The sequence below is a fragment of the Canis aureus genome, chromosome 11, assembly GCF_053574225.1.
Source record: "Canis aureus isolate CA01 chromosome 11, VMU_Caureus_v.1.0, whole genome shotgun sequence".
Lineage (NCBI taxonomy): Eukaryota > Metazoa > Chordata > Mammalia > Carnivora > Canidae > Canis > Canis aureus.
Window position 1 is genome coordinate 69,185,916 of NC_135621.1, and position 26,403 is coordinate 69,212,318.

Genomic DNA, 26,403 nt, shown 5'->3' on the forward strand with positions numbered 1-26,403 from the left:
GGGGGTTACCGTTGGTCAGTCCTTGTTCTAAGTGCTTCACTTTTTTGTATTTTACTTACTCAGCCCGACGAACTACATGAAGAGGTAAGGCTGTCGTGACTGTGCTTTCCTTACAGAAAGAGAACTCAGATGGAAAGGAGTTAAAAAGTTGCCTAAGTCCATACAGAGCTGGTGGGGGAGGGAGGCTGGATTCAGACTCAGGCAGTCTGGCTCCAGAGCTTAGGGCTTTTTTTTGCCATCCTGTCACAGCCTGTGTCAAACGGTTCCTCGCAGGCAGACGCCCCCTCCGGATAATAGATTTGGAGGCAGATGGAGCAATGTCCTCTATAATAGAAAACCACAAACTCAGTGGAAGACGAGTAACAAAACAGACTTAGTTGCTCATCAGAGAAATCTTTCTCCAGCCCCAGCCCTGCTGAGGATGCCAGGTTTCATGAGCATTGTGGGCACTGGAGAAGAGAAGCTAGAAATTTTAGGAACGCTCAACCTCTGTGCATGAGGCCAGCCTCACTGGGGCCTGCCTCTTCAACCTGAGGTAGGATCCTGAAGACACCATTGGGAGAGCTTCAGTAGGATGCTCTCTCACAGGATTCACGCCATTACTCTTCTATCACTTGAGAGGCCCCCAGCTGGCTGAGCAGCAGGCTCGATAGCCAGAGCCATCTCCACCTCTCTCTATAAATCTAGCGCCAGAGCTGCCAACAGACGGTGTTGGATAAAGTCTGTTTTGCTCCCTGCCAACCAAATGGCCCCACAGCATAAGGTTCCAACTTTTCTCAGTCTCATAAAACTTGGCTGAATGAGGCAGTGGTGCCATGAAATTTGCATTTATCTTGTGCACCTGACACTTCCCATCATGATGATGGAGTGTTTCCCTCATGTTGGAGGGCTCTTGGCTCTTAGGGAGGACAGGAAAGCAGGGTAGAGGTTGGTCGTGGGGCAGGCTAATCAAAGCCAGGAAGAAGAGTAAATCCATAGGCATGAGGGATGGGAAGCAAGGTATGGGAGGAATGGAGGGCCGGGGGCTGGGGGAGCACTGTGACTTAAGATAAAAGAGCATTCCAGAGCCCCTTGTGCATTCAGGCCATCCGTCATCTGTGCTTTTCAGGGACAGCCTTTCTGTTGACCTCTGGGCCCTGGCATGCAGCACCCTTATAGCTGCCCCAGGGAAGCTGATCCCCTCTTTCATAGACCACAATTGTGTGCACACTTAGACCAGGCCAGCAGAAAAATTGACCTATAGGGTCTACAGGTTGGGGTAATAATATAGTTTTATTGTATTTTGTATTAGGACTTTTTGAACTGGGGAAGAAAGGGGAAAATATTAAGAATTTCAGTGGGATGTGAGAAAAAAGAAGAAAAAAGAACTTGTACTCAGATGAAAGTTCCTTTATCTGCCTCTTTATTCATCTTGTTTAAAAGTCCTCAATCTTATTCCAGGAAAAAAAAAAAAAAAAAAAAGATAGTAATGAAAGAGTTTGGATCCTGGAGCAGGGGACTGAGATTCAAATTCCAGATCAACTATTTCCTGGTGTCCAAGATTTTGAGTCTTCCTTAGCTTTTATTTCCTCATTTATAAAACAGGGACTGGCAGGGGAAGTATTTCATATTGTTGTTTTCAGGTTAAATGAAACAATGTATGTTACCTGTTTGGTGTGGTGGACGGTAAGGGCTCCCCATCCCCAGATGTGGGATAATGCTCCGACCTCAAGACTTTGAAGGGGTACCAGCTATTCTTAGAGGACAGTCAGAAACTGTGAATCTCAAGGCTCTCAGGCACTCAGTTATAACCATGCCATGAAAATCAGTGCCTGACGTGTGTCTACTTTTCACCATCTTAGTAATGTTCTTTCTACCTCTGAATAACTGGGAGTTGATAGATAACCACCTTTTAAAAATTATGTATTTTTTCCTGTAGCTCTTTTGTTGCTTTATGTCTATGAGTCACAGTTATCCTAAGTAGATCTGAACTTTTGGGGTCAAATGTCATGACTGCCTTGATTCCTTGACTCCTTCTCAGAGACACAATGTGAAGCAGGCATTTATGATATTTCTCTTGAGTCAAAGGTCTGGCTTATCTTACCCCTGTATGGCTGCTGGATGTGGGCTTGAACAATACTGAGTGCCTGGTAACCCAGGGCCATACCGTATTCCTTCCTGCAGTCAGTGAAAGTTTGGTAACTATTCTTGGACCACCACTATCTTGATCCAACCCACCATTCCAAATGTTCCTCAATCGAGTTGTTGCTTCTATCTCCTCCGGATTTGAGAACTTCTCCTTTAATATTACAGGATATGTCACATCAAAGAGATTATGGCCAAATGGTAGTATCATTCATCATAGTTGACAACAGAAGCGAGGAGAGGGTAATACACAAAATCCGTAAAAGCCTAATACCGAATGATGGCAAAGTTCCTGATCTCCTAGATTTTAGTAGCAGGAGCAAAGAACAGTTCTTCCTTCTGGTGATAAAGCACAAGTTAAACTATACAAAATGAATTGTGAAAGCCCATCTTTTTATTGAATCATTAATTCATTTATTCGCTTTTCTACCAAATAGTCATTGCATGCCTATTTGTGTTACACATGATTCTGTTTAATTTTTTAAACTGCTTATATCTTTTAGGAAGATAGATAGATAGATAGATAGATAGATAGATAGATAGATTTTACAGCGTATGAGCTGGTTTGATAAATACAAATAAATAAACAAGTTAATGAACTAATTATTTAAAAAGCTGTCTTTGTTAGATAGCCATGCTGAATTCTAAGTTTTAAATTTTTTGTGTGATAGGAGGCCCAAAATGGCTAACAAATCTATTCAAAAATGTAAGTGCTAACAACTACTTTGCCTATTTCCTCATTGTTTAGAAGAGTCTTATTTTGGGAGGAGCCTGAGTGGCTCAATCAGTTAAGTGTCTGTCTTTAGCTCAAGTCATGATCCTGGGGTCCTGGGACGCAGTCCTGTGTCAGGGTCTCTGCTCAGCGTGGAATCTGCTTCCCCTTCTCCACCTGAATCTCCCCCTTGCTTATTTTCTCTCTCTCTCTCTCTCGAATAAATAAAAAAGAAGAGTCTTATTTTCTTTTTTTTAAAAAAATTATTTATTTATTTATGACAGACACACAGAGAGTGGCAGAGACTTAGGCAGAGGGAAAAACAGGCTTCCTGCAGGGAGCCCAATGCAGGACTTGATCTCAGGAGCCCAGGATCAGGACCTGAGCTAAAGGCAGTCACTCAACCACTGAACCCAGGTGCTTAAAGAGTCTTATTTTCAAGAAGAATTAAAAGAGATGCTGACAATATCAGAAAGAGAATCAACAAAATTTGCCATGGAGACTGGAGGAGTGAATGACAAAAATCAGCCATTTCTTTGAAAGTCAGGAAGCCCCTCGTTTTTACCGTGAGCTGATGTAAAAACAAACAAACAAACAAACAAACAAACAAACAAACAAACAAACAAATCTATTAGCAATACAATATACAGCTGAGGAAAGTCCACGTTTCAGACTTCAAAGTTATTTCTAAAGTAGTCTTTGCTCCACAAATGTAATTTTGAAGCAACACATCTCTCTACCAGCAAAAACTAAGGCAACATCAATGATATTTTCACTCTAGAAATACATGTGTAGGTTTTTATGTATAGATGTATGTTTGGATACATATGTATATTCATATGCACATAAATTAAACATATACATTAATGGTAAAGTTAAAAAATATACAAGATTGAGATAATAGACATTATTGCTTCAATTTTTAAATCTTTCTTATTTCAAATCTAGAGCTTAAATTATGATTAAATAAAAGATAAATTTTATACTGACTTTAAGAAGCTATAATTTAAGATACATGTTTGTGGGTAAAGCTAGAAGAGTTAGCAGTTATTTACCAATCATCTGTGAAAATAAACACTTATTGCATCTTTCATGAATTAAACCAATTTCAAACAAAAACCTGTCAGAAGATACCATGAAAGAATGGGATGCCTGGTGGCTTAATTGGTTAAAACTCTTGCTTTTGGGTCAGGTCATGATCTCAGGATTGTGAGATCGAGCCTCTCATTGGGCTCCACGCTGGGAGTGAAGCCTGTTTAAGATTCTCTCTCTTCCTCTTCTTATGCTTCCTCCCCCTCTCTCTCTCTCTCTCTCTCTCTCTCTCTAAAAAAAGGAAGATACGGTGAAAGAAAATGTTCCTTTATAAGAGTAAAGTATAAGATAGAATACCAAGGAATAAACATAATAACAAATGATCCAATCCTATATGAAGTCACATTTTAAATATTACTAACAGCCTCAATGGAAGACATGAACAAACAAAAAGGTATAGCAAAATCTTGAACAGATAGACTCAACATCATAAACACGTAAATTTTCTCTAAGTTAATTTCTAAATCTAAATAAATAAGGTTTTCTTTTAACTTAATAAGCTGACTCTAAAGTTCATGTGAAGAAAGAACAAACAAGATTAACTATGAGAAAGAAGTACCATCAGAGTAGGCTAGCCCTACCAGATGTTAAAACAAACTAAAAAATCCTAATAGTGTGATGGTGGAGTATAATTAGACAGACAAGCCAAATAAAAAGTCCAGTATAAAGTCCAGCACACATAGAATTTAATATCTGATTAAAGGTAACATCTTAAATTGGTGATGAAAAAAAGGACTATACAATAAATGATGTTAGAGCAATTGGAAAGTCAAATGAGAAAAATAACCTATACTTACACTTTACAACCAAATGAATTCCAAATGGAGTGAAGATTTAAATAATAATGAAGTCATAGAAGTTCTGAAAAGAAATATAGGGAAATTCCATTATAATCTCAAAACAGAATAGCCATATATGACTCAAAATCCAAAATCATAAAAGATATTGATAGTTTCAGTTATGTAATACCTAAAGAAATTGGCTTAGGAATAAGTACTTAGGAAAAAACTTAACAAAGGAAGTGCAAGACTTATATACTAAATCCCAGAAAACATTAGTAAAAAAAAATTTAAAGAAGACCTAAATAAATGGGAAAATATCTTGTATTTATGGATTGGAAGACTTAATATTGTTAAGTTGGCAATATTCCTCAAAATGATCTACAGATACAATGGAATCTCTACTAAAATTCCAATGGCCTTTTTTTGCAGAAATGGGAAAGCCAATCCTCAAATTCATTTGGAATTACAAGGGGCCCTTAGTAGCCAAAACAACATTGAAAAATAAGATCAAAGTTGGAGGAATTGTACTTCCTGATTGCAACTCTTAGTACAAAGCTACAATGATCAAAACAGGGTGGTTCTGCCGAATTACAGAAGTAGCGAATTATAGAATTACAGAAAATATTTGTAGATCATATATATACATATATTCACGTATATATTCATATATAGATCTAGTATCTGGAACACATAAAGAACTCTTACAACTTGGGATGCCTGGGTGGCTCAGTGGTGAGCATCTGCCTTAGGCTCAGGCTGTGATCTGGGGGTCCTGGGGTCGAGTCTCACATCGGGCTCCCCACAGGAAGCCTGCTTCTCCCTCTGCCTGTGTCTCTGCTTCTGCCTCTGTTTCTCTCATGAGTAGATAAATAAAATCTTTAAAAAAAAATAAAAATGGGCAAGGGTCTTGAATAGGCATTTCTTCCAAAAGAATGTGTAAGTAACCAAAAAGCACAAGAAAAGATGTTCAACATCATTGTTCATTAGGGAAATGCAAATCAAAACCACAATAAGATACTACTCCAAAGCTACTAGCATGACTATAAAAAACAAAACAAACAGGAAAATGGAAAATAACAAGTGTTGGTGAGGATATGGAGAAATTAAAACCATCATACATGGCTGGTAGAAATGTAAAATGTGGAAAATAGCTTGCTAGTTCCACAAATACTTAAACATATAATTACCATATTATCCAACTCAAATGTCTATCAATGAATTAATGGGTAACAAAATTTTGTGTATATATACAATAGACTATTACTCAGCCATATGAAGGAATGCAGTACTGAGACATGCTACAAAATGAACCTCAAAAACATTACACTAATTACAAGAATCCAGACACAATAGTTACATTTTGTAGGATTTCAATAATATGAGATGCCCAGAATAGAGACAGAAAGCAGATTGATGGTTGCCAGGGACTAGAAGGACAGAGGAATAGGAAGTGACGGCATAATGAGTATGGGATTTTCTCTTAGGATGATAAAAATGTTTGGAGCTAAATAGAGGACATAAAGTGTACATAATGTTGTAAACTTTAAAATGGTTAATGTTAATTTTTTCTTCAACAACAGCAAAACAAAACTAGTATAAATTATTAACTTAAAGTCATGCATCAATATTGGTTCATTAATTGTGACAAATGTGCCATAACAATGTGAGATGTTAATAATAAGGGAAGCTGGATGTGAGGTATATGGGAACTCTGTAACTATGTAAATTAAAGAGTTAATTTAAAAAGAGAAAAAAAAAAAGAAAACCAAATTAAAAGACCGATGACAAACTCAGAAAAAAAAATCTGTAACTCATTTGTTCAACAAAGGATTAATTTTCCTGATTTTAAGGGCTCCTAAAAATTAAGAGGATGTTCATACATCCAATAGGAAAAAGGCAAAAGGAAAATTGATCAACAGTAAAACAGTTCCTCCACAGCTAAACACAAATGTCTCTTAAACGCTTGAAGAGATATTTAACTTCTCTCATAAAAAGAAAAATACGCATTAAAAACCACCCTGTTGTAACATTTTTACTTACTAGAAGACAAAAATCAAAAAGTTCAGCAACATTACTCTTTATTAAGGCTATGTGAAAACATGCTGGTATATATGTAAACCTGTTTAGGTGGTGGAGGATAATTTATAAATATCTATCAAAATTACAAATGATTGTACCCACTGACCCAGAAATTTCACTTATAGTAATCTACCTTACAGATATCCTTACATACATAAGAAATGACATATGACCAAGTTTATTCATGTCAGTGGTATTTTTAACAGCAAAAGACTACAAAAAAACTAAAGTCCATCAATATGGGCCAGACAAATATTATTTATGGTACATCCACATAATGACAAACGATGCAGCTTTAAGAAACAATGAAGCAATTCTCTACCAGCATAAAAAGATGCCAAGATTTATGATTAAGTGAAAACAGTAGAACAGTATGTATGAATGTTAATTTTTTCTGTACAAAAAAAAAAGAGATAGAAAAACTACATATATACTACAACTATATATCTGTATTTAATTGTGTTTGGATCATGAAACTCCAAAAGATATGGGATAATGGCGGTTACACAGTGGAAGATGGGTAATGTACTTTGGTTGAATAGGAAAGCATTGAACGAATAGTGTGGAAGGGAAGCATTTGATCAAATATTTATTTCGAATAATGTGAAGTAGTACCTATTTAATAGAAAATATCTAAGTGATGAAGCCAAAAAGAACGTATAATGTGCATAATAATGTAGACTTTCTCAGAGAAAGAAAAACCTACAACAAAGTCACTGCATCTAAGACTTCTAGTTTGACAGAAGTACCCCCAAGAAGTTGTATCTTCTTTGACCTGGGAAACCAAGAACATGGGCTTTTCAGGGAGTCGCGGGGCTGGTCTTGTTGGACAGATGATTTCCCTGCTCAGACTCAGCTCTCTCTATTATGTTCCCTACTCCATCCCCAGTGCCTAGAACTCAGCCCACTGCCAACTAAGTGCTAATAAGAGTCTATTGAATGACCAAATTTGGGAAACTTCCACCACTATGTAAATTATTTTAGTGATGGATATTGGGTCAAGGAAAAATGGGAAAGATTTTCTTTTAATGAAATGTCCACTGTACCTTAACAACAGTTTTTAACCAAAAAACATAAAATATTTTTCAGCCATTCAGAAATCAAATATGTCTCCGTGGGTCAGCTTTAGAAAATACTGTCTGACTATCCAGGGCCCACTAAACCCCCCAAATCCTAATTTCCACCTAGCAAAACAGGAGGAACTACTTGCATGGTTTTTCTTGGGTTCCTTTAAATGTGCCTTGTATGAGGAGCAAGAAAAGACTCTGATTGGTGGAAGATGACTGTATCTCGGGGGAGGAACAAGTGAAGAAAACTTGATTCTACTAAGTGGCTTTTCTTCCCTGCAGGGGGATATTTTGCTTTAAAAAATTAATATTTGAGCAATTTTGTGTGTATTCTTCATGTCCTTGGGAATTTGATCGGAATATATCAAAATATGAAATTAGAACTAAATCAGAAAATAAGACAGCCATAGGACTTTCAACATGAGAATAAAAGGTAAAAGGGAGAAGAATATATTTGGAAGTGTTCTACGATTTCAGTTCTAATGAGAGTCTGTGACTGTGACTCATAAGTCTCTCTTATTGTCAAATGTCAAGAAAGTACATTTGGATCTTTTAAGCTCAGAGCCTTTATGATCCACCACTGGGCCATGAGATGACTTACACATATTTAGGAGAAGTGGCCCATATCAACTATTTGCTCTGATTTTTTGGTGTTGTGTAGCAGAAGGATTTTCTAAAATGTTCTACTTTGAGATGAAGACATGTCTAAGCAATACACCCATCAATGGGAACAGATTTCTCTTTCCCTCTCAGAATAGTTTTCTTGCTATGATGGGCTTTGAGTTGGGGTATTTGTGTATCCAGGTATCACCCATCTCTGTGAGGCAAGAATGTAATGAATTTAATTCTCTAGGGAAATTCAGCTCATTTTTGTGAGTACTGAACTCATTTGGGGAGGGGGGTTTTTTCCAGGAGAGAGCAAAGGCTATCAAACTTATCTATCCACAATATCCAGTTGCATAGACAAATATTTCAGTTAATATATGTTAAACCAATTTTTCAGGTAATGTTAAAAAAAAAAAAAACAACAACCCAGCAACATTGACAAGTGGATAGAAATCACTCATCTTGACAAGTGATTATGTAGATTAGGAAAGATGCTCTGTACCGCTAAGGAATGGGGACTGGAAATAAATCCCCTGTTGATATAATGAATAACATGACAGTTGTGTTCTCTTCTATGTTAACTCTCTCAGAACTCACATTTAAGCCCCATCCCATCACAGGCAAAGACAGGGAAATGTCATGAGAAATAGTCTGAGGTCGCAGGTACTTGGAACCTCAGAGATACGGCCAAATATATATGACTTTCAGGCCTCCTGAGATAGTATCTATCCTCTTAGACTTTGCTCTTAGGCGTTTGTAACTCAGATCTCAGATCTTTATAATTGTTTCATTCTGTCCATATTCACACTCATGTCTACGCTGATATGAAGTTGGCCAATGTAAAGTAGAATCTGTTCCTTTGCAACCTTGACTCTGAAGTTTGCCCAGCTACTCTCACCTTCCACATGCCCTTTCCTCTGGATTCAGTAGCATTTATAATTGTGCGCTTCAGTATCATTATGTGGTGTTTCTTGAACATGGTCATTGTTTCTTCAACGAGATAGAAAGCCTTTTAATGGCATTGCCTCTGTCTGGCACTTTAGGGGCTGGTTACCACTAGTGACATCTTATTGGTATCTGCACTTAAGAATGTGTGAAGAAGAAGAAGGTTCTGGTAATGTAGCCAAATATTTCCTGTGAACCAGAAACGACATCTCACACATCTTTTTAACGGGCTTTATATTCGTGTTTAGAAATGTATGCTGTTTGTCCTTTCCTATCAAAGACATGGATTTTGTACCATTTCCCATCCCAGACAATTTAAAGGTGGATGTGAAGCAAAATAAATTATGAGTGAAACATGATTTAACTTTCCACGTATATTTTTAATGGAGAAAGGAAAAACCAGGAAAGAAAGCTACCATCAGTTCCTTGGGAATGTATCTAGGCCCAGGCCCCGGATGGTATAGATACTAAGGTTCAGAAAATGCTCCTTTTTTGGGCTCAGTCAGTTAAGCATTCGACTCTGGATTTTGGCTCAGATCATGATCTCAGGGTCTTAAGATCAAGCCCTGCATTGGGCTCTGTGTTGGGCGTGGAGCCTGCTTAAGATTCACTCTCTCCCTCTCCCTCTGCCCTTCCCCACTGCACGCGCACATGCTCTCTCTCCAAAATAAATAAATAAAACCTTTAAAAAAATGCTACTCTTCTTAGGAGCTTTTGTTCTTAACTTGAACTCCATGAATGGGCTTCAGGGGGGCTCTTGAACATTCTGCAAGTGTTTTCTGCAAATGTTTATAAAACCTATGTTTACAAACAATTTACTGAGGAAAGACAGGAATTTTTACATCATATTCTCAAAGGGTCCAATGACTTAAATATTAAGAACATTGATTTAGAATTTACAATCCACTTAAAAATTATTTTAGATGGATCAAAATAAATATTACAAGTTATTTATTCATCTATGTAGTATTCATTTGTGGGGTACTTCAAGATGCCAAGTGCTCTCCTAGTACTGGGGAGATGATGATGAGTAAGCTCATAGGAAGAAAATGGTGGAAATATTTTCTGAGAAAAGAAAACCAAACAGAATGAGGTCCATACTGACTCTCCTTTAAGTTTTCTGACAACAATTTGACACTTTGTTCTTGGGAAGGTTGGTTATCACTACTAGTATATACTTTTAATTGAGTTACTATAATAACTATAAATCATTTCAATTAACATTAACTTCTATTGTGGCAGATATAATTAAGAATACATATGTGACTATTTCTGCCTTTTATAATGAGCTTTCATAGTAATCACTATTGGAACTACAGTATTAAGTATAATTACTAAGTAATCTACTAGAACACAGAATTACTTTATAATTATATGATATTTTCCTAAGCATATAGCATGTAGTTACTTTGGGAGTGAAGCACAAGAGTGACATTTAGCAATCTATTACATAATTGATGAAATCTTGCTAATAAATGTGAGTTAACATCCATAAATGCTGGGCATTTAAAATTCCAAAATAAAGCCAGTCACTCAGCCTTTGTCTTTTCTTTTTATTTTTGAAAAGGAAAACACCTTATTTTAAAACCTTCATTCCAAGGAGGAAAACCATCTGAATACATGATCATTAGAGTCCAGAAACAAAGCAAGTGTCATGGATTGTCTACATTGCAGTGTGTGTTTAATACACTAGAATGGGATTTTGAACAAACAGTTATATCTACAGCTAACTTTTTGGCAGGTAGTTCTAAAAGCTTCCAATAGAAGCTTCGAGATGTGTTTTCCAAAAGATATTTCTAGCTAAGAAAATGTATTTTCTATAAAATGCTAGAAAACTTTATTCTTTAAAGAAGAATCCTTGAAGGGAGTAGTGTTTCCTCAAGGTCTGTGACTTATTACTTAACAAATAATACCAAAATATTAGAACAATCTATAAAGCAGGAACAAATAAAGCAGGTAGCAATGCTCCAATTTTAGTGGCATAGAGAATTAGAAAACCAAAATTATTTAATAAGGTGCATTAAAATTATTTGATAAGGTGCTACTTCAACAAATTGCCATTAAATTTTGATGACTTGAAACCACAGGATTTTATTCTTTTACAGTTCTGGAGGCCAGAAGTCAAAAAAATCAAAGCATTGGCCAGGTCAGTTCTTTAACTTACCTCAAAACTTGTTGAGGATCTGTGAAATACTGAGTAAGTGCCCAAAATAAAATACTGTTGATTGTCTTTTTATTAACAATTTCCTCATTAAACCAACCTGACTTCTGTAAAGTCACAGTGCTTAAAATCTCAGGATTTTCCATTAGGAAAGACCTGTCAACGAGAATTTGTAGGTATAATTGCTTAGCCTCCATTATTGGTGCTTGGGATAGAGAGGTTTTTAATTTTTCTATTTTTTTTTTGTTCTGCCTCAACTCTCAGTGTATTGACATTATTTGCAGACTGTTTCACCATTGCTTGAGTTCTTTTTAGAAGCTTAAAAGGAGAATCTGTTCTATGCTTCTAGCTTTATCTTATAGATACATCACTCCAATCTCGGCTTCTAACTTCACATGACCTCTTTTTTTCTAGGTCTGTTGGTATCTATCTTCTCCTTCTGTCTCTTTCCTGGACACTGTCATGCATTTAGACTCCACTCTAATCCAGGGTGATCTCCTCTTGAGATTTAGTTTAATTGCATCTGCAAAGACTCTTGTTCCAAGTAAGATCACATCTACATATTTTTTGGGGGGATGTACCCAACCTACTGCATAAGGCATCAATGTACATACGGCATTTCAAAAGGGGTCAGTGTGGTGAGATATCCATGGAAGGCCAGAGCCTCAAAAACAAAGATCTTAGACCTGAAAATGATCTCTGATGATAATGTCGGCATTCTCTGGCCATTCAACTTATAAGAAATTACCACTACTTAGAAAAAGCAACTAATGTCGGGAAAGCAAAATGATTCAACAAGCATGATCACCCAGGATGTGATCAGGTCAGAATGTGAGTCTCTGGCCTCCCAAAGAAGTGCTTTTTTCACTTTACCCTATTCAGCGGAGGGAAAGGGAATTAAAGGCAGTCTTTGGGCTAGGTCAAAGAGAAAAGTGTAGAAGAAATCTCAGAATGTGACAGGCCAAGGAAATGGACTCTATTTGGTGGTATTCCTTTCTCTGGCCACTTTGATATCTCAGTGAGGTTATAATTTTATTCTTTTTTCTTCCAACTGCCACTTTCCCCTGCACTCATCACTGCCCATTCAACCCTAAATACAGTGCTATGTACATATTTGTGAATTGTGATGAACCAATGGATTCAATTATAGGTGCCTGTCTTGGGACCCTGCCAGGGTTAGGTTGAAATATGCACACATTTTTGTATCAAGGGGACTTATTTTCAAAGTGTGTATCTTCGTATCAGAGCTTAACAACACTGATTGATTAACTGAACATTTAGAAACATACTTGTGCACTTTCGAAAAATGATCAAGGACATGCACATGGGATTCCAAGCAGTATTTCTAACAGTCTGTTAGAATTTAATCATTACTTTTGAACAAGGGTGATACTGAAGACTTGTGGGTCATATGGTCTCTTTTGCAACTACTGAACATCACTGTTGTACCTGGAAAGAAGCGACAGTCATAGACAATGTGCAAACCAATGGATGTGGCCACGCTTCGACAAAACTTTATTTCCCACAATAAGTGATGGACCTGATCTGGCCCATGGATTGGAGTTTGCTGACTCCTGCTTTTGAGCCAACATTTCAAAAACCATACTTAGATTGGGCATCCCTAGACTGTATATTCTGGGACAATTTTTAAATTTCCATCAGGGTTACCTCTTGTCCATTAGTCAGCAGTGCTTAAACTGTTGGCATGATCTCTCCCTCCTTTACTATCCACAGCTAGACAATCTTTGTGACTGAGCACATAATCTCCACTCATATCACTTGGTTCAAGGAAGTCCCTATTACCAAGCTATTTCTCCAGGCTCTTTACTTGCTTTCTTGCTTTTAATTCTTTCCTTCTTTCATATCTCTTGCAAACCATAGGTGGAGTCATCCTTCTACAATATATCTCAGAAGCATTCAATGAGTGAGGAATCTATGGAGTGACCTATGTTAAAGAGAAATAGGAGTATCAAGATCTGTAAGAGGGGAAAAAAAAAAAAAAACACCAGAGAACGATATTTAAACTGTTAAACCTATTATTCAAAACTCTTGAAAGTCTGGTTGAGGTTAAATTTAAGTCAGTTGAGCAAAAGCACATTGGGAGGTGTGCAAAGTATTTAAGAGGATGTGTTTTTGAAGAAGGCCATTGCTTTCAAATCTCAGCTCCATAAGTATGCGTTGTGTGCCTTGGGTGAGTTCTTAGCTTTTCCTCATCTGAAAATGGGGATAGTAACAGTTCTTACCTCAGCAGGTTGCTTTGCAGATTAAGGTTTTTGTTTTTTTTTTCAGATGTATACTGAGACATAAAAAGTGCTGGTATATTTTCTTTATTACTGTTATAATTACTGGTATCATATCATATACAGTCACAGTGCTGGTGCTAAATAGTTATTGAATGTCTTTTATGAACCAAGTGCTATTCTAGGTGCTAGGAATGGAACAGTGAAAAGACAGACTAAGCCTCTGCCACTATTGTGTCCTATTAATCATGGGTTTATTTAACAAATATTCACCAAGCACCTTGGATGTGCCAGGCACTTCTAGGCACCAAGAGAGCTGTTTGTGAGGGCTAACAAAGTCTCAGCTCTCATAAATTCATACTCAGTCATTTAGGTGTGGTTTCTTCATCTAAACTATGTGCTCCACCGGGTCAGTAACTAAATTTTCATCAGCCCATATCCTAAGAGCCTCAAAGGGATTATCACACGTAGACTTTATTCATAAATATCAAATTAATGAATGGATTCAGGGATGAGAGAATGAAATGAACATCTACATTCACTAGGTGCGGATAGGTTAGCACAAACTAATCTTGAATGAAGTTGAAATCACCATCCTTGTTAGGAACACATCACACACCATCCCATGACATTCACGTTGGGAATCCTAATGTCCATCCTGCTTACCGATCTGGAGGCTCAGGTTTCATGGGCAGTGTGTGCCTGTGCATGGCAGAGAGTAGGGTGGGGAAGACTCTTGCCAAGAAACAAGATTGCAAAGGGATGTGTTAAATAAAACGTGAGGACTCTCTGTAGGATTTGCAAAAATAAAGGTCCTGGATAAATTACTTAAGTCAGTTTTGCTTTCTGCTTTGTGTAAGAATGAAATGATAAAAAGTGTAAAAGATCTGGAATCATGAAACAAACTGGAGACCATATCTAAAAGAACTTTAGAAGTCTTCGCTAAATTAATAAACTTTTTTATTCTACTTGGAGTAAGAATGACACCGAAAGAAATATTTTAAAAATCTGGAATTTAAGAAAAAGAGAGATGGTTATCTAATAATACTTTTATGGTTATAGAAAGTAAATTATAATTAGGTGCAAGATCACAGAGTATGTGCAGGATGAAGGCCATATTCAAATAATGATAGGAGAAAGGGGAGACATTAAGAGTTTTCCCTGTGTATGACTTGAGGAAAACTTGAGCTCCTTAGATGCTTTATTAAAGCCTGGAGTGTACTGCTCAATCTGGAAGATGTTTCCTTAAACTGTTTCAGAAATCCAGTCTGCCTCGTTTTCCTCAGCCATGCTTATGGGAAGCCTTATCAGTGAGGAAATGGTTTTATAGGGAAATGATTCTGAGACCTTTTGGCTGCCCCCACATGCAAACCATCAGACAGTGTGCAAATGGAGAACAGTAATGTACTTACAAATTGCAGGAAAAAAATTTTTTATTCCTCCTCTTGAATAGAAAAAGGAGCACTAAAAGTGTCCCAAATCCTAGAAACCTCACCAGTAAAATAGGAATTACGTAAAGTCTGCACTAAATCTCAGAGAAGAAGTTAACCACATTAGCCTCAATTGATAGAGTGCTTGGGGTAAAATTTGTGTTCTACGCTACTGGCCTAAGTTTCCGGAGAGGAAAAAAAAGAAATGGCCCCAGTTGATATTTCTTCCTAGATATCCGAGTTATGATCATGTGGGTAAGTAGGAAACGGGAAGTTCCAGCAACAGCCTGTTAACTGTACCTTTTGTTTATGGATTGGAAGATGCTTTGAGACTCCAACGTGGATTAGGGGTGCTCCAGAAAGGCCTTCGCATGTGGCCAGGATGGAGATGTGAGAGAGACTTGTTCTAGTAAGACCACCCAGCTGACGTGTCCCCACGGCAAGATGGCCCAAGTGGGCCAAGCTTTGGGTTTACTGGACTCCATTTTAACCAAGGGATGGAGCACGGATTGTGCTTTCTGGTCAGAGAGAGAGAGAGAGGGAAAGAAATTGCCTAGAAGGAAATCTACCTCATCCAGAGAGAAAATTTACATGAAATATGGTTATAACAAGATTATTTACATTCTATAGTCATTAGGGATAAAGAGGATACTTGCAGATCTATCTTCCTAAACAACAAATTGAAAATCCTTTGTGATAAAAATCTCTCCGCACTGTGATTTTCAGTGCTGTCAGATACCATAGAAAAATGGTGCCAAGTTAGCATATCTACTCGCTCAGCGACTGATGCATATTCTTTGGAATTTAGATACCAATGCTTGCTTTCAACCCTGTGTGTCTGTTATATTTTCTGCTTATTGTATCATGTGAATTTGTGTTTTGGGGAGACCAGACTGAAGTCTGGAGGACCAGCTTGTTTGAGGCTATGATTTTTAAAACGACTTCTCCAAAAAAGTATATCGTTATCTTGAAATGAATTTGGTGCTGATAGTTTCACACACACACACAGCAGGGGAAGGATAGGTTTGATGGTCACTGTTTAAAATGACCCATGGCACTTGGGATGAGCACTATAGCGTAACTAGTGTTACGCTATATGTTGACAAATTGACCTCCAATAAAAATACATGAATGAAAGAATGAATGAATGAATAAATAAATAAATAAAATGATCCATGGCTTTAATTGACTCACAATTGTCTTTTTTGCATGTCACAGTGCCACTGATGTTCCGATATGTCAGTTATTTTAAGTTATTTTTTTTTTTAATGTGCGTTACGGCTCATACCCAGAAAGATAAGTGGAAAACTGTTGTCAGTGAAGATGAATATAATTAAGCCAGGATTTTGTACGTGAGAAAGACATTACGGTCCCGCTTCTTCCATCCCAGCATAGAGGGGAGATGATCCTTTCCCTTTATTAGTAGCATAGGAGATACTGCCGTTGTTGGTAGATGCTGATCGCAGACTCTCCTCGTGAGAGTGTCAGGCCAAATGGAAAGCCTCCAGTTGGAGTCCGCTTCTACCTGGAAAAGAGAGCTCACACTGGATGTGTGAAGACCAGAGTGGCTGCGTTATCCAGTAATTATGGACTAGCCAGTCAGTGACTTTGGAAGGAAGCTCAGATTTAGAAAAGGATAGTCATTAGCAAAGGCTGCCTAAGCCATGGCGAGATTTAACAGACAGGACAGGGCCAGGGCTGCCGTCGGGTTTCCTACAATGATCTTTGGACAGAGTACTATGGTCAGAAAAAGATAATAAAGAGGCTAGAACATGCACCATCTGGTCTAACAGAAGGGAAGATGGAAAACATCAACGGGGAGTTGGAATTGTTATGGAAAGCCAGACGGTGAAGCATTGATTAAGATTATTTCGTTGATTAGGTGATATCCTGTGATTTATGCCATGGACAAGGAGAACCAAATATTTTGTGAGTGTGTGAAACCAGGGTGTGCTACAGAGGTACAATTACATCTGACCCTGGGATTCAGAAGAACTCTCCGTTAAGCAGAAGAGGCCAAGCTAAGAAACAGGGCTCCCTGGGAACATGAAAAGGCTGTTTGTGTAGAGAAGAGGCACAGGGGTCCAACTGATTTGCAAGTGTTGGCAGAGGGCCGGGGAGCAGCGGGAGTAGGAGATCACAGAAGGGCTTCCTTTTTTTCAAGAAGACCTCAACGTTGCCAACTTCAGTGGCGCTCTAAAAGACACACAAAGGGAAACCAAGTCAATCAGGCTAAGACGATGGAACTGATGAAACTCAGAGAGGCCGTTTGGATCATTGCTTACTCGGATTGGACGTCCACCTACGAGAAGGTGGATCTGAGATTTCCCAGGTTTCTTAGGCTAAGTAGAAGCATATTTTCTAGAGTAAATTTCTCAGGTTCAGTTTTCTTAGTGCTCTCTCTCTCTCTTTTATTCCTCTGTCTCCCAATATGATTTTTAGTCCTTTTCAACAGCAGTATTTTCTTCCCAATGATTCGCTCCAACCTCCAGAATGAAACAATGCGCCTTACTGACAGGCGATCATCACAGCCCTGTCACAACAGAGGAGATTCTCTTGTTTACCAAGCACTATCACATGGCTGCTCCTCCTGTGTCAGAGCGAGCCGCTGTTATGTGCTTACCATGTGGCAGGAACGGGGCAAAGCGTTTTATATATTTTAATTTCGATTAGTTTGATCTCAAAACAGCTCGGTGAAGAGGGAACTGTTATTATATCCACTTAAAAATATATTTAGGAAGCCAAGGCTTTCCCTAAGGCCATCAACTAACATGTGGTGGAGTCCAAATTTGAATTCACTCAGATTCCCAAGTCCTCACTGCACTAACCACTGCTTAACGCCGTCTCAATAATTTATCTCCAATGTATTATTTCAGTGTTTAAGATGAAAGTACAAAAGTTCAGAGAGAAGGATGATTTCTGTTGAGCACTGGAACTGGACTTGACTTCAGAACCTTGGGCTCTGAATCCAGCTCCCTTTCCCTCATAACATCCCATGGCTCTAAATTTGCCTGATAAATAATAAACACATCTTCTGAGAGAGAATACCATAAATGCATCTCATCTCTTACTTTGATACCTCATTTTTATGAGAAGCAAGTTTCTTGATGATCCAAACCTGTCATTTCTTTCTTTACAAGAGATTTGTCACATGGAAATATTTATAAGGTGTTAACTAATCATTAGAAAGTACTTGAAACACCCATTTTCCTTCTTGATGACAGCAAATGTCAACTGCTTCTTACACTAAGTACTACATATTCTAGATTGAGAGCTGGGGTTTGAACAGTATGAGCAACTGTTCCATTGCTTTGACTGGGCGTTTAATCTGAGTAAGAATTATGAAGGATATGCACTCTTATGATGTCACAGGTCAAGCACCTATTTCATCAGCGAGACGGCACATGCAAGTATATCCATTTGCTTCCCCATTTTACCCCCAAACAGTGGCAAAAGGATAACATCAGGCATCCAAAGTGTTACCTTCTGCAATTCATAAAGTTGCACTGAATAGAATTATCACCTTGAAATTACAGGGTAAAACTCCCTATACAAAAACAGATTAAAGACAAATTAGACTGTGGGCCAGGTCACTCTGATTGTTAATTAGTGATAATGGAAATACAATTAGCATAATGAGTTCCAATTACTGTATATGGAGAAATATGAGCATACTGCTTTCATAAATCTTGGTTCCAGGAAAAATAAAATGCATCTGGTTTAACAAAGCATGCCCTTCTCTTCTGCAGAAGGCTTCCTGGTAAATATCTTTTTGTGAAGCTAAATCCTTCTTCTGATGGGTTGTGATTTGGGAGGAAAAAAAAAAAAAGGCGACAGAATGGATTTGCCCCGTCTGATAGCTGAGCAGTTTTGTATTAGCTCAGCTTCTGCTTTAAGCTTCCTAGAAAATCTAACCATCTGTTTCTCCAATCGCAGGTTAAAAACATTGGGGAGAATCATGGACCATTGCATCCAATGTGCTTATTGTCTTTGAAATGTTGGTGAGCCCCCCTTCCTGCCTTTGATAAGCTGTGAAATTGAAAAGCCAATTATAGTTACATATTTACACAAATCTGAACAGCTTTTTGAAAACTCTGTGTAAGAGTGAGTGGATGAGAAACAACAGCTTTACACCGAGCTATAGTAGGATGCCTGTGGATGTGTTAATGAAGTTATTTTTAAAAGAGTTGCACTACTGGATCTGGGTATTTATTTTCACCTTGATCTTACACCTTTTCATAGCAGGCACTGAGCTCTCTTGACTTTCTTGGAAGGTCCATCAGCTGATAGCAAAATATGCCAGTTGTGCTATCTTCTCCCTTCCAATCTCCCTTGCTACTTTTCATGCTATGAATGCTCAACTGTTGACGGATTATATTCTAGGGCTGGTTAAAACCCAGGCCCTTTGGCCAATGAAAGGTAATGAATGTGGACTGCTCAGCCCACACAGGTGACATTACGCCTCGTACCGAGGGAATGTGCCAACTTCCTTGTTGTACCCTGTAAATCTGATAGATGCCATTAACCTTTTCAGCAAATCCCCGTGGATCACTGCAATGGTGAATCTCAGTAGTAATTGCTAAGACAAAAATGCCCCAGCATGCCTATATTCCCTGTAAGGATCTATGAAACAGGCAAGTTGGCTACTCAAGTGCCTTTTCCCCAACTGCTCCCTTGATTTACTTTCAGCTGTCTGTCCGTACCCAGGCTTCAGTGCTTCATAATCTTCCAAACACGCATGAGCAGCACATCTTGCAAAGTACTTAGAGCAATTTAACCCTCTCCTTTTATCCTGGATGGGGTTTTGCTATAAAGGAGAACGGTTATAGATCTAGACCAGAGGATCTACTAAAATAGCTGAGTTCATTGAGGAGAAACCTTCTCGTCTCTACCTTTATAATTCATAGCACACTTTCCATGTGGGCTTTGACTGTGGTTGTCATATTTTTAACCTAGTCAGGTCTCCTCAGTCTGGAAGCATTTGTAAACTGGATTATTCAATAAAAGAAATGCTTGTCAGGCATCATTCTCCTTCAGCAGTTTGAGATGCTTTCTCTAAAAATGGCTTTCACACTATCACTATCTATCCTTGAAGCGCACGCATACACGCGTGCGCGTGCACACACACACACCAATGGAATCAAAATGATCATTGACTCTCTGTCAACCCATATTTATTATGAGAAGTATGGTAGACCTTAAAAAGGCAAGCTTCTCTCCCTAGTATTTTTGTTATTAAAGTATATATTAGATCTACACTTCTTTATAGATTTGAAGAAGGAAAAGCAATGAATTGAGAGGCACATGAGATATCCTGAAAAGAATGACCTCCTGGGTACTAGAAAGTGTCTCATCGACAGGCATAACAATGTGTACTTGATAAATGCTGATAATAATGGATACTTGATAAGTTATTCCTGGAAGGGTCTAGGGCAAATCACTGAAACTCTCTGGGCCTTGTCTTACGAATAATATGAGGATTTTACCTAGATGTTCTCTAGGATTCCTTTCAGTTCTAAAATTTTATGATTCTGAGGGTCTTAACCACCGAATCAGGAGAGGTGACATAAAGAAATGTTAAAGACTTGTAAATCTATCTAAACGGTCACTAACTTCTACCCTATATGGCTTAGAATTAGATTACGTTGTACCTAACAGAGGAGCCCCAGGCAGAAGAGCTCTGAATCTCTGTGCAGGATTAGCAGTCGGCACAGGGCTTCCAGCCTCAAGGACTATTCATCATTCAAGATGGCAGTTGGTACTCGAGCCATCACATCCATGTTCTGCACAGAGGAGAAAGAAATGGGGGTTGGAGACAAGGGTGAACCACCTAGATAGTCAGTACTCTATGGAGCCTTCCAGGAATCCCCACATAATTAATTCTGTTTATATCTCATTGGCATCAATAGTCGTGAGAGATCCTGGGAAACACAGTATTTTTGCAGATCTGTCATGGCCCAGGAAAAACTCGAGTTCTATTATTAGTAAGCAAGGGAAGAATGGATTCAGGTAGGCAACTGGTGGTAGCTGCCATGAAATCCTTCCTCTGTCATTTAAGCTATTTTTGTGCCATGCTCCTTGGTCCTAGAAAATGCCTCCATCAACATATGGCAATAATTGATTTCATTTTGTAACCATGGCTGTGATGAGTCCTATTATGGTAATAATAGGTTAATATGGTAATATGGTTGTATCACATCCGACCCCCTCTGATGATACCTACTTCTGGAAAATCAAGCTGAAGGCCCTCTGCCATCTAGTCTATCACAATACAAATTTAAACATTAACTTACGTTTTTAAGAATAATTCCCACTTGTAGATGACATTGAAATGAAAAGAAAAGGATTGTCGGTGTCTCTCTTAATACAGAGTTAACAAGAGTGTTGTATGTAATTGAAAATCAGTAAGTTTAAAAAAGTCTAGTCATTCTTTTAAAATCATCTGTATTTATGTAAAAATTGATTAGATTTTCCCATAACTAATTTCACTGAATTACAATAACAGAAGAATTATTTTACTACCTGCCAATATTCATTTGAATGAAAAAATTCATTAATGAGCTTTTTATTCTTTTCACAGAAAGATTCCCATGCAATAAAAAAAAAATCAAAAGTCATCTGTAGTCTATGACATATTCATCAGTCTTCTGTCAGAAGACAACTTTTGTCCCCCAGAATCTAGCCAATGTCGTATTTTCCTCAGAAGTTCTGTTCATGATGTGAGCGGGCCACTCAGATAACAGCTTGCCAAGGTATTGATTCCAAATTAATTTTACTTCTTGGCAGTTGATTTTTAAGGGTCCCGACTGATTTTCTCCACTTGTCGTTTTGGGTACAAAGAACAGTATCTGTGAATGGTCTCACCCAGCACAGTTATTTTATGGAGGATAGACTTTCTGGCTCAAGGTTTCGGAGAATCGTGTTGATGAAACGAGACAGCAGAGGAGTAGATTGGAAGGTGATCTTTTGTCTTGGTCCCTGGTGTCCCATAAATCAGTTTTCTCCAGCCTTTAGAAAACAGAAAGTACCGAAAGGTTTTGGTCATGCAGTGAAAAAAAAAAAACAAAACAAAACTGCATTTAGATTCCTTAAGTATTTTGGGCCAGTTGATACAGAACATCAGTCAGGGATTTGGGTCACAAGCAACAGAATCCAAACCGAGACAACGTAATCAGAAGAGAGTTTACTGGAGAGATACCAGGGAGTTCACAGAGCTGGAAGCAGGAGTGGAGAACCAGGCCCCCCAATGGACACAGTTAGGGCAAGTGAAGAGATGAGGGCAACAGGAGCCATAGAAGGTTTCCCGTGTGGCCATCACCGAAAGCTTGAACGTCGGTGGTTCTCCGAGTCTGCTTCTCTCTCTTTAAGCACAGAGAACCTTCTCGGCCCAGACAGGGCTGCGTAGTGCGCTTCCGTTAACAGCAACCTCAGGATTACACGAGTCGAGGTGATGTAATCCTCCTAAAGGATGCTGCTTTTGCCTTAAATATGATGAATTGACTGTGGTTTGTTCTTAAAGACAATGACAGACGGACGGACAACCGCTGTAAGGATACTTCGTAGACGCTCACGTGTGCAGGGCTCTCTGGCCTTCGCGCCCATTGCGTATTCTGACTTGAAAGGTCTGGGCTGGGCCCTGAGATCCTGCAGTCCTGCCTCGCCCCTGATGCTGCAGGCCTTTGAGTTGAAGGCTTCGTAACAGGGAGTGCCAGGGAGACAAGGAGCCCCACGGTTCTCTTCCCACACACATATATTTTGTTTTCATTGAAATACTATCGCATATATTCAGATGAGGAGAAATTAGTCTAAAGTTCAATTTGTGTACATGCACCTGTTTAACTAACAACCAACACCGAGCATCACTCTCTCCTTAGAGAGTTTCCTCACGCCTTTCCTTCGTCCTCCTCCCCGCCAAGAGGGAACCACTCTTCCTATTTCTATCCTCACAGTCTGCTTTTGCCCGTTCTTGAACTTCACATGAGTGGAACCATATAGCATGTGATTTTTGTGTCCAGTTTATCTTGTTCAACCAATGCTTATGAGATGCATCTGTGTACTTTTAAGTACCTGTGATTCACTCCTTTGTAGTATTGAGTACTATTCTGTTCTGTGACTATGGCCTAACGGTCATCACTCCTCCTTGTGATGGACATTTGGGTTAGTACCAAAATTTTGCCATTATGAATGAAACTGCTGTGAACACTCTCATACATATCTTTTTTTTTTTGTGAACATATATTTTTCATTTTTTTTCCAAGGGAAATACCCAAAAATGAAATAGCTGGGTCATAAGTATGTGTGTGTTTAACGCCATAAGGAATTGACAAATGGCTCTCCACAGTGGTTGTATGTGAGCGTATGGGCGTACGAGAGAATTCCAGTTGTCCTGCATTTGGTGTTGTCAGTCTTTTAAAGTCTAGTCCTTCTAGTGTAGTGATAAATCATCATGGTTTTAGGTTGCATTTCTTTGATGCGGATCCATGTTGTTCCATCCTGCACAAACACATTTTCTCTTTCTCTTTCACCTAAGCGTATTTTCACCTTTAAATACAGTCTCCCCTCGAATCTATGGAGTGTTTTGTTTATACCCTGGACACGTGATGAGATTTCAGCCTGACTCTTCGGTGCTCTTTTAGATTATGCTTACCTTTCCACAATCGCTGCCAACTGAGAATTTTGGTTTTGAGTATCTTAGCGTGGGCCGCTGGATATGGTAACAATATTTTCTCATTAAAAATAATGCCTAGTTCTTCCTCTGATGGTATTTAAATTTGCCATCCCAGGCTCTTGTAGTCAAATATATTGATAATGTCCCATGTGTGTTCTCTGACACTTGGGTGTAATTGTGGTGAACTTTGAATTCCCATCTTAAGGTCAGTTATTAACTATTGATGGATTCTCCTTTTCTCCACTTAATGCTAAAGTATTCATACTAACCAAGACAGATGGGAACGGCTAAGGAGTTTTTCAATGCCATTGCTGTGTAAGCTGTCCTTTGCTTCCCTCATGTGAGAAACTCAAAGCACTTTTGTGGAGAAGATCATTTATTCAAGGTAAAGGAAAAAAAAGGGAGAGAGAGAGAGAGAAAGAGAGAGAGAAAGCAAGAAAGCAAGCAAACAAGCCCCTACAGGCATTGTCTAAACCCCATTTTTCCAACCCCATCTACTTTTTCTAGAACTGACTTTTCCTGTCATTAACGATGAGAAAATGGCACCTTTGACAACCACCTTGGCTGGCCCACTTTGGAATCAAATGGGATCTGGATGGAAGAAGGATGGCCGGGACCTCAACATCCTGGACAAGTCACCCTGACAAACAACGGCACTGTTTTTGGATTTCCCAGGAGGCGGAAGAGTGCCCTCTGAGATTTATAAACACATCCATAATAAATGGGAGGCTGGAGTTTAAACTGTTATGGAGGCTCCTCTGCTGTGCCGCCGAGGTCTCGTGTGATTTAGAGAGGTGACATTTACTGTGTGCAGACCTATTATTCAGAGTGACTGTTTGTGTATAGACAATATTTTAAAATGGCTTGCTGTAGATGAAAAATTCTTATTAAGTCAGAAAAACAGTTTAAGTAGGTAACACTCTCTCAGTTTAGTCTGCTATAAGTCTTACTGTCTTGCCACATGGAAAGTGCTTGGGGTGGGAGGCAGTGACACCTCCCAGGTGCTGGCTAAAATACTACCTGCAGAGCGAACAGGATACGGGCTTCAGCTGGGACCACAAAACTAATTGTACAGCTGAAGTGAAACCGGTAGGCATTTCTGCAGGTGTCATCACTATGGCCCAACCAAGAGAATGCGGGAGGCCCAGCGCCCATAGACTAGAGACAGAAGTAGGTTTTTCCACTAAGTAGTAGTGTGATCTCACAGATGTCTCTTAACCTCCCAGAGCCTCAGTTTCCCTAATCTGCAAAATTTGGGAATTGGATGAGGTGCCTTCTAAAACCCCTGTGGGACCTATTTTGTGTAGCCTAGTCTTAGGGAAGCATGCCTCTGAGCCCCCAATGGCTGTGTAGCCCTTTACAGTCACCCAGAACATTCCCTTAGCTTCCCGTTTCCCCCATTTAAATCCCATGGTAGTCCTGAGAAAGAGACAGAGAAATGATTATTGTACCACTTCTTCAAATAAGGAGAGAGGCTCATGGGAATTAGGTGTCACGTCCAAGATCTTATGGCTGGAAGGAACCTAAACCCCACATCTTACCCTTAGTCTCAGACACTGTCTCAACACATTTCTCATATCCCTACCTGCCCTAAGAGCTCTGTAATTTGTTACAAATAGCTCATGGGGAGAAGATAATTGCCAAAACATAGATATGAACAGAGGGCAGGAAGAGGACAAACATGGCCAGTTCTCAGGAGGCTCATGGTCTTCTAGGAGAGACAGCACATCTCTGCCTAACCACACTCTACCCGTTTTTAGAGTCCAAACTCCATTTTCTCCTCCCTCAGGAAGCCTGTTTTGTTCCACTTCTATTCCAGCCCTGAAATATCCTTCCTTCGACACCGCTGGTTGACCTCCATTTTCAAGACAGGTGCAATAAGCACGTTCTTTTCTCCTCCTTCTTGTGTTAGCATGTGTGTACCTCACTTTTCTAACTTATTAATAACCTTTGTGTCAGCAAGGTTTGTGAATCCTACCAGTAGTTAACTCATTCACGGGGAGGAATCAGTTACGTGATTCAGCCATCAACAAAGACACTTACGCTACCCTAGATAAGGGTAGTACCGACATAGACGCTACACTGCTCTGCTCCTCACAGCTTTAACCTCACTAGGAAGGGACATCACAGCCTTTTTCATCTAGTAGAGCTACAGTCTTGTCTCCTTTATCACTATGTTGTCACCTCCGTTATTCTTCACCATAGTATTACTCTAAGAACTTGAACGTTTATTGTCCCGTCTCCCAACTTAGAATGTAATCTCCATGATCGCAGGGTTTCATCTGACTTTTTCATTGCTCTATCTTCACACCATGAACAACGCACATCATAGGTGCTCAATAAATATCCATGGAATGAATGGATGCCTGCACGCATTTCAGGCTTTGTGACCATAGCGTGTGATCTCCAATGTATACATCTATCCTCATTCCATGCATTTTTCTTATTAATCAAGCACTTCCTATTCTGGAAATTTAAACAATAATAGATTGTTTAA

At 38.9% G+C, this 26,403-nt stretch overlaps 1 long non-coding RNA gene across 2 annotated transcripts; it reads left to right on the plus strand.

Moving 5' to 3' along the window:
* On the plus strand, positions 1 to 26,403 carry LOC144323112 (uncharacterized). 2 transcript variants are annotated; one of them, XR_013388648.1, is made up of 6 exons: positions 11 to 84; positions 11,513 to 11,553; positions 19,175 to 19,239; positions 21,819 to 21,990; positions 24,163 to 24,291; positions 24,414 to 26,403. It is a non-coding gene; the product is annotated as an uncharacterized LOC144323112 (long non-coding RNA). The 2 variants fall into 2 exon arrangements; XR_013388646.1 differs by lacking the exon at positions 11,513 to 11,553 and having other exon boundaries at positions 1 to 84.